This window comes from Neltuma alba, unplaced genomic scaffold (assembly GCF_004799145.2).
Source record: "Neltuma alba isolate B1F8T4 unplaced genomic scaffold, ASM479914v2 tig00011781_pilon, whole genome shotgun sequence".
Classification (NCBI taxonomy): Eukaryota; Viridiplantae; Streptophyta; class Magnoliopsida; order Fabales; family Fabaceae; genus Neltuma; species Neltuma alba.
The window spans coordinates 473,401-486,001 of record NW_021636404.1 but is presented as its reverse complement, the minus strand read 5'-3'; positions in this window follow the sequence as shown (position 1 = coordinate 486,001).

The window sequence follows — 12,601 nt, the reverse complement described above, 5'->3', positions numbered from 1 at the left end:
TATCATGATGGTGGCCAAAACACTGGAGCAGTTCTGGTACCTGGGTGATCTTCAACTGGGCCCTGAAATTGAAATAAATTGCAACATATTAGCATTAATTTCATACTAATTAAAATAATATGAAAATAGTTTTATCTCAAAAATTTCGACCACAGTACGTCAATTAAGTTGACCTGATGATGTTGAATTGAATCTGATGCAGGGTTTGTTGAAGGCACATCTCCGCCGGTGATCTCATTCATTGCAAACAAAACTTCTTCAATAGAATCTTCAACTGGCTACTGAAATATTGAAATTAATTATAAATATATTAGCATTTCATCTCCCTATATGTATTTATACTGCTACTAATCAACAAGCTAAGCATGTCATTATTCATAATTGATATTGGGATAAAATTTTATTTTTATCATAATAATAATAATTTATTTTCTGAAAATGTTGTACTTTTTTTTAAAAAACTTTTTGTGAAATTAATTTTTAAATATTGAAATATAATGATATGTGGTTCACCTAGAAATTATGGAAAATTAAATAAGGTTCGAGATTGATTCATTTTGACGGAAAGATTAACTAAAATAATATGAAAGCGGTTTTATCTTAATGCTTTCGAACACAGTCAATTATCGGTGCAAAAAGAAAGAACACAGTTAAATTATGGTGTCACCACACAAAAAAAAAAAAAATCCCTGTGATTACCAATGGAATTGAGTTGAGATGATAATGTTGAATTGAATCTAATGGAGTAGGGTTTGTTGAAGGCTCATCTCTGCCAGTAGAGCCGCTCACATAAACTCCAAGGGATTGTAAGTCGGCAGGGGGTAATAATGATGGGACCCCTTCATTATCCATTCCAAACAAAACTTCTTCAGTAGAATCTTCAACTGCCTCCCGAAATTAAAATTAATTATTATAAATATGCTAGCATGTGGTTGACCAGATAATGAAGAAAAGAATATACAACAACAACAAGCCTGATCTCATTAAGTAAAGTCGGCTATACGGATTACAAGACACACTATTGTGGTTCAATAAAATAAAAAAGTGTATGGAATTATTTCACGCAAAAATCACAATGAACAAAATATTATATATGCAAACACAACAACAAACCTAGTTGATCTTATCAGTTGGAGTCGACTATATAGATTTAAGAAGTCGTTGATTTATTTTGACATAAAATTTTACCCAAAATAGTATGAAAATAAGTCTATCTCAAAGATGGCAAGATAAATAATAATTTAATTACCAGAGTGGCATGTTGATGTTGAAACGAATGAGATGCGGGGTTTGTTGTGGGCTAAGCTTCATCGCCATTAAAGCCCACTCAGATGAAGATCCGCAGATTGAAAATCACTAAAATCAATTAAATCAGTCAGATCATCCATTATTGGTGATGTTGATGCTGCTGGCACACGATCATCAATAGAAGGCAAAACTTCTCTCTTGGAATCTTCAACCTCCTCCTAAAGTGAAAATAATTTGTTATATGTTAGCACTTCATCAAGAATTTATAAATAAATAAATATATATATATATATATATATGTAAATATACAACCCACCCCACGGCCACGCGTTTTAGTAAAATTTTTCTTAGAATAAATATGATAGATATATGACTTGCTGACAAAGGAAAAAAAATATATGATTTAATTTTTTTGGTTGAAAATCTTTTATTTCTCCTTATGATTATTCAGAATTCATATTATGTTGTTATAAAAAATAGAGAATTTATATTATCTTTATATAACTTTTTAATGCGTTGAAAAATTGAAACAATCAGATTATTGTATTAAACTAGAAAACATCAATAATATATAATTAAATTAGATTAGAGATTAATTTTATAAAAAATATAGTTTTATCGATCTGTTTAAAGACTGCAAGAATTAATTACGTTGACCAGCGGAGGCTTGCGACGTTGACTTGAATCCGATGATATTGCTCTCCGCTTCATATAAGTTGGGTTTTGGTCAAAATGGCGGATGATTGGGTTTGGTCACAAAAACACGAAAGGATGCGTGATGAAGAGAAATATATAAATAAGTTCGATTTTGGTAAAAAATGAGGGATGATATATCGGGCTTGGGTTGGAAAAAAGAGAGAGGATATAATTTAATGATAGAAGAGAGTTTTATTGATGAGAGGACCGTTATATCGAATCTGATACACTTCGAAAAGTGAATTAAAAAAATTAATTCAGTTAGTTAATCATAAGTAATATGACATCATTTTCCTATAATGACACTTATTTTATTTTGGGATTTACAGCAAAGTTTACATAATGATCTTTTATGTGTTTGATGGTAGTTTATATAATTTTCAACTCATAAATTTCAATTGTTTAACACAATATTGGAATATTGTGCATTAATAATAATAATAATAATAATAATAATAATAATAATAATAATAATAATAATCCATCTTTTTAAAATTGAAACACGTCTCAAAATCAATTGACATTAATTATGAAATTTTATTTTAAATACTTGTTAATTTTCTCTAATATACACAAAATGTAATAGAAAATATAAAACCAATAATAAATCATATTATTCACGTGATAAAAATATTGAATTAGAATATTTTGCATTTTTTCCACTGTAGATAATTATTTATTTTTTGACAAAAAGAATAACAACCCTGATCAAGATCAGATTTTATTTAAAGCAATTATTATTTTCTATATTTAATAAAATATTTTTCCAACGCGTACAAATAAAATAAATATTTCATTAATTACGGTTTGCATTCATAGTAGTATCTCTCTCTCTCTCTCTCTCTCTCTCTCTCTCTCTCTCTCTGTTTTTATCAATTATCATTTTATTTTATTTTTAGCTGAATTATCATTTCCATACTAATTTTTCTTTTGATCATTAGCTTCTAGTTAGAATGAGATACGTCCCCGTGTCTTATAGTCATGATATGCAGAAATTTTGTATTTATTATGATTTTTCAAATAAAAATACCGTGAAACTGTGCTACAAAGATAGACTTAATCCCTTGCCGAATTTGTCAACGAGGAGCCGCAGTGTGTGTCAATTGTTGGATAGATTATATAAATAAATATATATATATATATGTATATATAAAAGGATGGATGGCAGCATTTGTTGACCATTTTCTTGAACAAGATGTTAATTAACACATAATTTGATCCAAGTGATCGATAACTCCCATCAAATTTCAAATACTTATTGATTTTTTAAAGAAAAATGATTAAATAATCACATAATTTGTCCATTTTTTTAAAAACCTAAATATATATAAATCCAATAATTTCTTTGCCTCACTAATGTTAAATTTACTTCTTTATGTTTTGACTGTTGTCTTGTCAAAACTTCTTAGCATAATATTATATAAATATATTCTCCCAATTCAGTCATTTTGAAAAGGAAAATAGTTAGATTAAAATATTTATATTCACTATGCCAAATTTTCTAATCACACAAGGTCATGCGTATTATTTTTTAATGTGAATTTATAATTAAATATTAGTATTTTAAAAATAGAATAATCATCTTATGTGATTGTTATATTATAACATTTATATTCAATATGCGAAATAACTCCTATCCAATTTCAGTAAATCAAATGGTTCAAAAATAAAAATGTTTAAACAATAACATATTCGTTCTTTTTCGAAGCCTTAAATATACAATTAAAAGATTATGGTATTAAACTAGAAAACATCAATAATACTACCTCCGGTCCTTAATATAAGACCTCATTTGATTTTTATTTTGATCTTAAATATAAGACCCCAATCCATTTTATCTCTCATATTTATACTTTTTTTTTCAAGGTAATCCTTCTAATAAGAGTAATTCCAGCCAATACACTTAATTAGTAAGGATATTTTAGGAAAGACCACCTATCTATTACAAATAACTAACTTAACTTATTTTCTTAATCTCTTCAAATTAGTCAACTATATTTTATAATTAGGACCGGAGGTAGTATATAATTAAATTAGATTAGATATTAATTTTATAAAAAATATAGTTTTATCAATCTTTTTAAAGTTCACAAGAGTTAATTACGTTGACCGGCGGAGGCTTGCAACGTTGACTTGAATCTCATGATGCAGAACTTGCCGAACAGTCACTTGGATAATCTGAGTCCCAGAGATTCAAAATCAAAACTTGGTGAAGGTGGCGATTCATCTCTCGTCATAAAGAAAGTTTCAATGTAACGTCCGATTGGTTCCTGAAATATTCAATATATATATATATATATGTATATTACACGCGTGGATACACAAACATGTCAATACTGGAATTCAGAAAGCTACAGAGACAACTAGTAGTTGACTTCAAAAAGAAATATTAACATCTTATTTATAATATTGCCATGTAACTACATTACAAAAAGAACTATAAAATGAACATAAACAAAGATGTGCATGTACTTACTTCTTCTAACATATTGCTGGCAGGATTTTCAGAACTCATTTTAGATCGTGTGCGCATTTGATATTGCTCTCTGGTTCGTATGAGTTGGGTTTTGGTCAAAATGATGGATGATAGGGTTTGGCCAAAAAAACACAAAAGGATGCGTGAAGAAGTGAAATATATAAATAAGTTCGATTTTGGTAAAAAATGAGGGATGATATAACGGGCTTGGGTTGGAAAAAAGAGGGAGGATAATTCAATGATAGAAGAGAGTTTTATTGATGAGAGGACTGTTATATTGAATATGATATACCAGGGAAAGTGAATCTGATACACTGTGTATTAAGTGGACCATAAGTCAAATGAAATAATCCTTTAGTCTTTATCTAAGACTTGCTTAACTAATTGAATTAAATTAGTAAAAAAATTAATTTAGTTAATCATAAGTAATATGATGTCATTTTTCTAAAATACACTTATTACATTTTTGGGATTTACACGCACAGTTTACATAATGATCTTTTATGTGTTTGATGATGGTTTATATATTTTCAACTTATAAATTTCACATTTTGGTCTCTTAAGTTTGTATGAATTTTGCTTTTAGTCTTTTAAGTTTCAAATTATAAGTTTTGGTCACTCGGCAAAATGATCTGTGTTTTTATTAAATTATGAGACTAATGTTTTAAACGAAAAGAAACTTGAGGGATTAATACCTATAATTTGAAATCTAAAGAATCATATCCAAAAGGGTAAGAAAAATTTGAGGGACTAAAAATTGTATTAACCCTAAATTAAATATAATATTCTAAAAATTCTGAACACATGAGCTGATGTACGTAAGACGTGTATGAATATGAATAATGCTCATATTCATGGATACAAGCAGAAACTCACAAATTCTATGTACTTGATTGAAATTTTTACACGGAAACCAGTCATATCCATTTTTCACAAAAACAAGCAAATTAAACTTCAATGATTAAATACCTCACAGTTACGTAAATATATACACAGTCCTAAAAGGAAAAAGAAAGCAGCATTACATATTAGAACAAGAATTAACGGATTGTCATTTTGTGGATTCACAGGAAACGCCCTGTAAGCCGCACCAGCAAAGATATTGATTGGCTGGGTTCATCAACTGCTGAGGCTGATAAAGTGTGTGAGCGCCAAATGCATTCCCTTCCGGTTGAGCTATGGCGGCCATTTGGACAGTCCTCCGCGGTGGACGGATGTAGCTTGATGGAGCAAATGGATTTACTTGCTGTTGAACTGTGGCGGCCGGCGATGGACGGATAATGTTGCTTGCTGGAGCAAATGGATTTGCTTGCTGTTGAGCCATGGCTGCCGGCGGTGGACGGATAATGTTGTTTGATGGTGCAAATTGATTCTCTTGCTGTTGAACCACGGCGGCCGGCGATGGAGGGATAATGTTGCTTGCTGGAGCAAATGAATTCCCTTGCTGCTGAACCCTGGTAGCCGGCAATGGGCCGATAACGTTGCTTGCTGGAGCAAATGGATTTGCTTGCTGTTGAGCCATGGCGGCCGGCGGTGGACGGATAATGTTGTTTGACGGAGCAAATGGATTCTCTTACCAATTGCCTGTCATTGACAGAAGAAATAATATTGTTCCTTGCAGTGTTGCGAAGGGCAAGGTCCCTTTGAGCAGCAGTTAAGTTAAAATCTGATGATGCAGTTTTTCCTATACGCGCAAAACACATGTATAATGCACGAAGCAGAATTTTGAGGAGAAACCAAACAAGGTTTATTAGTTGAAATTGAAACTTGCCCACTGTCAATTCTCTAACACTTCTCATATAATCTATTTCAAATTATCAAACAAGGAACAATATCTACTCTTCTAAGATAAACTGATCAAGATGTAGATGTTTGCACAAAAGATTCTTACCTCCAGTTTTGCTGCCACAGCTATTCTTACAGTTTTTGCATCGGCATAAATCAGAACAACCAACTTTGGCCTTCATTTGCAAAGAGAAAAAAAATATTAATAGAAAGTAATTTCGAATTTTTCAATAATATTTTTGTAAGTAAAATATTCAATAAATTTATGTAACAAAAGTTTGATCAAAAGCTGAATATGCAAAATTACCTTATGGCATGGGCAGTACCCATTTGAACATTCTGACTTTATGCAGTTACAACCTATTCTTAATTTTCAGTGATCGACCCTTTTCTCCTATAAAGAGCACATTAATGAAATTATAACGAGTCCACAAAAAGAATTTATCGAGTAATGTGTAATAATCTGATCTGTTAGTAATATATATGAAAATGAATACTCACAAATGCTGAGGGATTTTTGCATAGGATGTTGTTCTTTTTCTCCCTGAGAATTGTCATTTCATACTCCAATTTGTTAAAACAATCTTGGCAGGCACAGTCTTGGCCACACAATTTTCCAGAAGCAAAGCATTCGCAATAACTGTAAAGACAAAAAAAAATGACATAGATTAATAATAGACAAGTAATATTCCCATAATTATAACATATAATTCGACAGTTTTGGCCAAAAAAATGCTTATAAAAAAGACTTACCGCTGTAGACATTGGCTGTTCTTACAGTTGCAGGGCTCGCTTGATGTCTTCTGCCTTTAGTTAGAAAAACAAATAAACAGTTGGTCATCGAAGAAATGAGTAAAATTAATGATTTAATAAATTCTATGTTATTCCTTCTTTTTGATCTTTCCCTGAAAGAATAAATTTAATAATTTATTCTTCAAATCTTTTTTTCATTTCAACCAATCCTCCACGGTAAAAATAATATTATTACAGCAAATCAAATAAATGTTCCTTGTTCACTTAATTAAACTGAACGGAAATAAGAGAATTTACTATGCTTAGAAATAGACCATATGATATAGTTATTAATTAAAACAATGAATAAAAGAAACAAACCTCTTATTTTGGGGATACGGTAATTGGATGAAATGGTAATTATCATGATGGTGGCCAAAACACTGAAGAGCAGTTCTGGTACTTGGGTGATCTTCGACTGGGCCCTGAAATTGAAATAAGTTGTAACATATTAGCATTAATTTCATACTAATTAAAATAATATGAAAATACTTTTATCTTAAAGATTTCGAAAACAGTACGTCAATTACGTTGACGTGATGATGTTGAATTGAATCTGATGTAGGGTTTGTTGAAGGCACATCTCCGCCAGTAAGGTCGTTCATTGCAAACAAAACTCCTTCAATAGAATCTTCAACCGGGCCCTGAAACTTTGAAATTAATTATAAATATATTTGCATTTCATCCATATATATATATTGCTACTAGTCAACAAGCTAAGCATATCATTATTCATAATTGATATTAGGATAAAATTTTATTTTTATCATAATAATAATAATTTATTTTCTGAAAATGTTATACTTATTTTTTTAAAAAAAACTTTTGGTGAAATTAATTTTTAAATATTTAAATATAATGATATGTGGTTCACCTAGAAATTATGGAAAATTAAATAAGTTTTGAGATTGATTCATTTTGACGGAAAGATTAACTAAAATAATATGAAAATGGTTTTATCTTAATGGTTTCAAACACAGTCAATTATCGGTCCAAAAGGGAAGAACACACAGTTAATTAAATAACAATCCTTGTGATTACCGATGGAATTAAGTTGAGATGATGATGTTGAATTGAATCCAATGTAGTAGGGTTTGTTGAAGGCTCATCCCTGCCAGTAGAGCCACTCGCAAAAACTTCAAGAGGTTGGAAGTCACTAGGGGGTAATAATGCTGGGACCCCTTCATTATCCATTCCAAACAAAACTTCTTCAGTAGAATCTTCAATTACCTCCTGAAATTAAAATTAATTATTATAAATGTGCTAGCATGTGGTTGACCAGATAATGAAGAAAAGAATATACAACAACAACAAGCCTGATCTCATTAAATAAAGTCGGCTATACGGATCACAAGACACGCTATTGTGGTTCAATAAAAAAAGTGTATGGAATTATTTCACGCAAAAATCACAATGAACAAAATATTATATATGCAAACACAACAACAAACCTAGTCGATCTCATCAGTTGGAGTCGACTATATAGATTGAAGACGTCATTGATTTATTTTGACATAAAATTTTAACCAAAATAGTATGAAAATAAGTCTATCTCAAAGATGGCAAGATAAATAATAATTTAATTACCAGAGTGGCATGTAGATGTGATGTGGGGTTTGTTGTGGGCCGAGCTTCATCGCCATTAAAGACACTCAGATGAAGATCCGTAGATTGAAAATCACTAAAATCAATTAAATCAGTCAGATCATCCATTATTGGTGATGTTGATGCTGCTGGCACACGATCATCCATAGAAGGCAAAACTTCTCTCTTGGAATCTTCAACCTCCTCCTAAAGTGAAAATAAATTGTTATATATTAGCACTTCATCAAGAATTTATAAATAAATAAATATACATATATATGTAAATATACAACCCACCCCAACGGCCACGCGTTTTAGTAAAATTTTTCTTAGAATAAATATGATAGATATATGACTTGCTGACAAAGAAAAAAAATACATGACTTAATTTTTTTGGTTGAAAATCTTTTATTTCTCCTCATGATTATTCAGAATTTATATTATGTTGTTATAAAAAATAGAGAATTTATATTATCTTTATATAACTTTTTAATGCGTTGAAAATTGAAACAATCAGATTATTGTATTAAACTAGAAAACATCAATAATATATAATTAAATTAGATTAGAGATTAATTTTATAAAAGAATACAGTTTTATCGATCTTTTTAAAGATTGCAAGAATTAATTACGTTGACCGGCGGAGGCTTGGGACGTTGACTTGAATCCGATGATGCAGAACTTGCCGAACAGTCACTTGGATAATCTTTGAGTCCTAGAGATTCAAAATCAAAGCTTGGCGAAGGTGGCAATTCATCTTTCGTCATAAAGAAAGTTTCAATGTAACGTCCAATTGGTTCCTGAAATATTCAAAATATATATATATATATATATATATATTAAACCCGTGTGTACACAAACATATTAACGTCAAACTGAAATTCAGAATTTTATCCAAATATGACGGATGGCATTACTACAGAAACAGCTAGCCGTTGACTTCAAAAAGATATATTAATATTTCATTTATAATATTGCCATGTAACTATATTACAAGAAGAATTACAAAATGAATATAAACTAAGAGGTATATGTACTTACGTCATCTAAAATATTGCTGGAGGGATTTTCAGAACTCATTGTGGATCGTGTGCGCATGTGATATTGCTCTCTGGTTCGTATCAGCTGGGTTTTGATCAAAACGATGGATGATAGGGTTTGGTCAAAAAAACACAAAAGGATGTGTGAAGAAATATATAAATAAGTTCGATTTTGGTCAAAATGAGGGATGATATTTAGGGTTTGGGTTGGAAAAAGGAGAGAGGATAATTTAATGATAGAAGAGAGCTTTATTGTTGAGAAGACTGTTATATCAAATCTGATATACCAGGGAAAGTGAATCTGATACACTGTGTATTAAGTGGACCATAATTCAAATGAAATAATCCTTTAGTCTTTATCTAAGACTTGCTTAACTAACTTAATTAAATTAAAAAAATTAAATAAGTTAGTTAATCATAAGTAATATGACATCATTTTTCTAGAATGCACTTATTATATTTTTGGGATTTACACGCAAAGTTTACATAAATTTCAATTGTTTAACATAGTAATGGGATATTGCGCATTCTTCTCATTAATAATAATAATAATAATAATAATAATAATAATAATAGTCCATCTTTTCAAAATTGAATCACGTCTCAAAACCAATTGACATTAATTATGGAATTTTATTTTAAATACTTGTTAATTTTTCTCTAATATGCAAAAAATGTAATAGAAAACATAAATCAATAATAAATCATATTATTCAAATGATAAAAATATTGTAATTTATTATTATTGGATGACTATTTTTTAAGATACACAAGTTTCAACTTGAGAGAATATCTGATGTTCAAAACATCAACTCCTTCGTCCTTAATATAAGACAAATTTAACTAATTTGATTAGATTAAGGAAGTTAGAAAAGTTAGTTAATTATGACATGCTCTTCCTAAAACACCATAATCGTCTTCCTTAATATCCTCACTTCCTCTTTTACTTAATTATGGTTGAGAGAGTATACATAGGACTAATTTAGAAAAAATTGATAAATATGAGAAATATGTCTTATATTTAGGACCAAAATTAACTTAACAATTAGGTTCTATGTCAAGGACTGGAGGAGTAATATATCATTACATTAAAAGATGCGCAAGTGATTTTGTTTCATAACACTGTAAATTAAAATGAAATGTAGAATTCGTTCCTTAGTTTCAACATGAATTATACGAATGAATTAGAATATTTTGCATTTTTTCCCACTATAGATAATTATTTATTTTTTGACAAAAAGAATAACAGCCCTGATCAAGATCAGAGTTTATTTAAAACAATTATTATTTTCTATATTCAATAAAATATTTTTCCAACGCGTACAAATAAAATAAATATTTCATTAATCATGGTTTGCATTCATAGTAGTATCTCTCTCTCTCTCTGTGTTTTTGTCAATTATCATTTTATTTTATTTGTAGCTGGATTATCATTTCCATACTAATTTTTCTTTTGATCATTAGCTTCTAGTTAAAATGAGATACGTCCCCGTATCTTATAGTCATGATATGCAGAAATTTTGTATTTATTATGATTTTTCAAATAAAAATACCATGAAACTGTGCTATAATGATAGACTTAATCCCTTGGCGAATTTGTCAACGAGGAGCCGCAGTGTGTGGGTCAATTGTTGGATAGATTATATAAATAAATATATATGTATATATAAAAGGATGGATGGCAACATTCGTTGACCATTTTCTTGAACAAGATATTAATTAACACAGGTCCAATATCTATCAGCTGTGGTTCCAAATAAAGATAAATGGGAGGTCCAGTTTGATCCAAGTGATCGATAATTCCCATCAAATTTCAAATACTTATTGATTTTTAAAAGAAAATGATTAAACAATCACATAATTTGTACATTTTTTTAAAAACCTAAATATATATAAATCCAATAATTTCTTTGCCTCACTAATTTTAAATTTACTTCTTTATGTTTTGACTGTTGTCTTATCAAAACTTCCTAGCATAATATTATGTAAATATATTCTCCCAATTCAGTCATTTTGGAAAGGAAAATAGTTAGATTAAAATATTTATATTCACTATGCCAAATTCTCTAATCACACAAGGTCATGCGTATTATTTTTTAATGTGAATTTATAATTAAATGTTAGTATTTTAAAAATAGAATAATCATCTTATGTGATTGTTAGATTATAACATTTATATTTAATATGCCAAATAACTCCTATCCAATTTCAGTAAATCAAATGGTTCAAAAATAAAAATGTTTAAACAATAACATATCCGTTCTTTTTCAAAGCCTTAAATATATAATTAAAAGATTATGGTATTAAAATAGAAAACATCAATAATACTATCTCCGGTCCTTAATAAAAGACCTCGTTTGATTTTTATTTTAATATTAAATATAAGACCCCAATCCATTTTATCTCTCATATTTATATATATTTTTTAAGGTAATCCTTCTAATAAGAGTAATTTCAGCCAATACACTTGATTAGCAAGGATATTTTAGGAAAGACCATATATTTGTTATAAATAACTAACTTAACTTATTTTTTTAATCTCTTCAAATTAGTCAACTAGCTTTTATAATTAGGACCGGAGGTAGTATATAATTAAATTAGATTAGATATTAATTTTATAAAAAATATAGTTTTATCAACCTTTTTAAAGTCCGCAAGAGTTAATTACGTTGACCGGCGGAGGCTTGCAACGTTGACTTGAATCTCATGATGCAGAACTTGCCGAACAGTCACTTGGATAATCTGGGTCCCAGAGATTCAAAATCAAAACTTGGTGAAGGTGGCAATTCATCTTTCGTCATAAAGAAAGTTTCAATGTAACGTCCGATTGGTTCCTGAAATATTCAAAAAATATATATATTTATATTTATATTAGACGCGTGGGTACACAAACATGTCAATGCTGGAATTCAGAAAGCTACAGAGACAACTAGTAGTTGACTTCAAAAAGAAATATTAACATCTCATTTATAATATTGCC